Source organism: Euprymna scolopes, chromosome 2 (genome assembly GCF_053919585.1).
Source record: "Euprymna scolopes isolate OS-2025 chromosome 2, ASM5391958v1, whole genome shotgun sequence".
NCBI lineage: Eukaryota > Metazoa > Mollusca > Cephalopoda > Sepiida > Sepiolidae > Euprymna > Euprymna scolopes.
In genome coordinates this window covers 31303242-31306204 of record NC_136483.1, presented here as the reverse complement: position 1 = coordinate 31306204, position 2963 = coordinate 31303242, and the positions used below count along the sequence as shown (strand labels likewise).

Here is a 2963-nt window from a genome sequence, read left to right as displayed (position 1 = left end):
GCGGCGGCAGCAGCAGCAGCAACAACAACACGACCGGTCTGTTTATCTACATCATCTAATCTCTCACTCAGCATCGACTTAGGCTTGTCTCTTGCCAACTGTAACAACCACAGTTCCGACCTAGACAGCAGTGGCGGCTATATCAGAAATAAGCTAGAGAACATTTCGAAATCATCATGATGATGATCATCATCATAGTCGTCATCGTTTGATGAAGATCCATCCTTTCCCGTTGATCTCTGAATCATGAACTCTTTCCTCACATTTGCATATTTATTTGTTTGCAATAAATGCAACGTATATTAACGAGCAGACACGAGTTTGTTTTTATTCCTTTTTTTTAGTGTTGCCACGTTCATCGTATATCTCTTTATTTTAATTTTTATTTCCTGTCAGTGTGCTCGACGTATGTCCACTTGTAACTCACGGTACAGATACTTCAATAAACAAACTTTGTTTATTTTAAGCCAATATCTTAACACCATATCGATTTAAAGTGTATACAATCCATTGTATATTAGTAATTGAATACAAGTTGCTATTTGCATACAACTTTAATAATATAACCTTATGGACAGACAGACACTGATATTCTTACTAGACATACGTAATGATTTCTTTTAAAATTAATATTACTATGAGTATAAATCAGACAAACCCCGATTCCTGTCAGGACCATAAGAGTCAGTTTGTGTTGTCATGAACGTCGTAATTACAATTATAACTGAAATCGTTGAATATAAATCATTAATGTAAAAACATGTAATAGTTTGATCCTATTCAAGAATGGAAGTACAAAAGGGCATGTACTCAAACAAGAGAATATAACAAAAATTCATCATAAGATATAAATCTATTCTTTAATTCATTATAACAAAATAAAATTATTGGTTCAATTTTATCTGAACACAATGGCAACAAATCCAAAGCGCATAAATTACAATAGTCTAAAATATTCAACAAATATTCAAACACTTTTCAGGTTTTGTCTCAATCACTCGTTGCCGACAATCTTTTGCATGCCAGGTTGAAACTTTTCGTGCAGTTCAGAATTTTATCAAAGAATAATGATTAGTCAACATAATTCTCTGAAAAGTTTTGACATGAATTATTGTAAACCCCTCTTTTACACTGTACATTACCTGTATTTTTTATCATAAAGATAGCCATAAATCGAAAAATGTTGTGTCCGTGGCGTTCTAAATTTTCGATCTGTGGATTTAATATATACAAAAAAAAAACTTTCCCAAAGCGAAGATACGTATGAAGTTCTCGCTACTTTTCTGACACCTCTTGTATTTAGATATTTTTTCCACCGCATTTTTCAAAGTTGCTGTGCGGGCCGTAAATAAGCGTCTAACGAGCTATATACGGCCCACGAGCCGTATATTTGACACGCTTGATATACACAACAATTAAGGATTCATGTTTTAAATTCACTAATAAAGTCATAAATAATTCAACAAGTGTATAGGGTTGTCTGTTTGCTCGATGGACGCCATCGCACACATGGAACTTAGCTGAACCGAGTCTGAATAATATCACCAATAAACCTATTTAACTCCCGTTTATTTTACGGTAAATAAAAAAAATCACGTAAAATTAAATATTTTTACAAGTATTTCTATGCATCAAATAATTACAAAAAAAAAAATGTTGATATTCTGTTAAATTAACCGCCAAATCCAAAACAATAAATGAAAAAAATGATTCATTCCCAAGCGGGGAATCGAACCCCGGCCGCCGCGGTGAGAGCGCGGAATCCTAACCACTAGACCACTTGGGAATCTGATTTCTTGATGTATCAATGAAGTATATAAATTATTATTTACCATCCCTTTTTCTTGCCAATTACTGACTGCTACTGAATTGCTGGTTTCTTCTCTCTTTAAATATTGATTCCCTGTGGACCAATTTTCATCGCTCTCTGAATGAGTATGTTGGTCTACATTACCTTCGTTTCCATTCGATTAAATACCGTAAAGAACGGCAATGAAACAACTTCTTTCAATTAGAGAACAGAGCGAGGTATTCACCAAAGTTTCACAACTCATTAATGTTTAGAGTTTGGGCAGACGCTTGAGCAACACTGCTGCAGTGCTGCACTATATATATATATATATGTTCAGTATATAAGTATGCCTATGGAAATGATATAACATTACGCGGATGACGTCATAAAGATATTTGACGTGTCTGGTGGTGTTCGTATATAGGTTTTGCATCGGAATGCCTCTGTTAAGTATCGAACATCGATAATTTATTAGTCGGACAACCTCAAATCTCCCTGATAGTATTATAATACAGAAATTAATTGTTTTATTTATAATAAGGAAGGGTGTCTGTTGAGGAAATAAAACGTTAGAATTCTATCAATTTATTAACATTATTTAAAATAATATTATAAAAAAAAAATCATTCCCAAGCGGGGAATCGAACCCCGGCCGCCGCGGTGAGAGCGCGGAATCCTAACCACTAGACCACTTGGGAACTTGTACGTAAATAGCAACATAATTATTTAGTAATTTATACTTGTATAAGCTTATGTCTGCTACTGAATTGCTGACTTATTTTCTCTTGCTTTAAACTGAATCATTTCGCTCGAAATATTGACTCCGTATAAGTAAAATCTATGTAAACTTTTTGCACATTGTTTATTTTAAGCTGAAATTATAAAAGGGGGGGGAGAAAGAAAAAATACTGGATACTTGTACAGTTTATCAAGACATTAAAAAATGAAAATATCGAAAAAGAAAGAAAGGTTATATTGTATGTATCCGTTATGGAAAAAAATTCACTTAATTTAATCAAGTAGTTTCTTTATTTACACCGAAAAAACAATTTGTCATGATTTTTAGGAAGAAAAGCTAGTATTAAAGATGGGGAGGGAGTGTCAGCACTTTAAATTGAGTTATCTCCCCGTGGCGTGTTAAAAAAAATCCAAGATGGCTGACTTCAACGTG

The 2963-nt window shown here is 33.7% G+C and overlaps 2 non-coding genes across 2 annotated transcripts; both read right to left on the bottom strand.

Annotated features, from left to right (window-relative positions):
• Positions 1-1714: 1714 nt before the first annotated feature.
• Trnae-cuc (transfer RNA glutamic acid (anticodon CUC)) lies at positions 1715-1786 on the bottom strand. Its single transcript has one exon. It is a non-coding gene; the product is annotated as a tRNA-Glu (tRNA).
• A 632-nt stretch (positions 1787-2418) lies between these two features.
• Positions 2419-2490, bottom strand: Trnae-cuc (transfer RNA glutamic acid (anticodon CUC)). The gene has a single exon. It is a non-coding gene; the product is annotated as a tRNA-Glu (tRNA).
• Between the last annotated feature and the right edge of the window lie 473 nt (positions 2491-2963).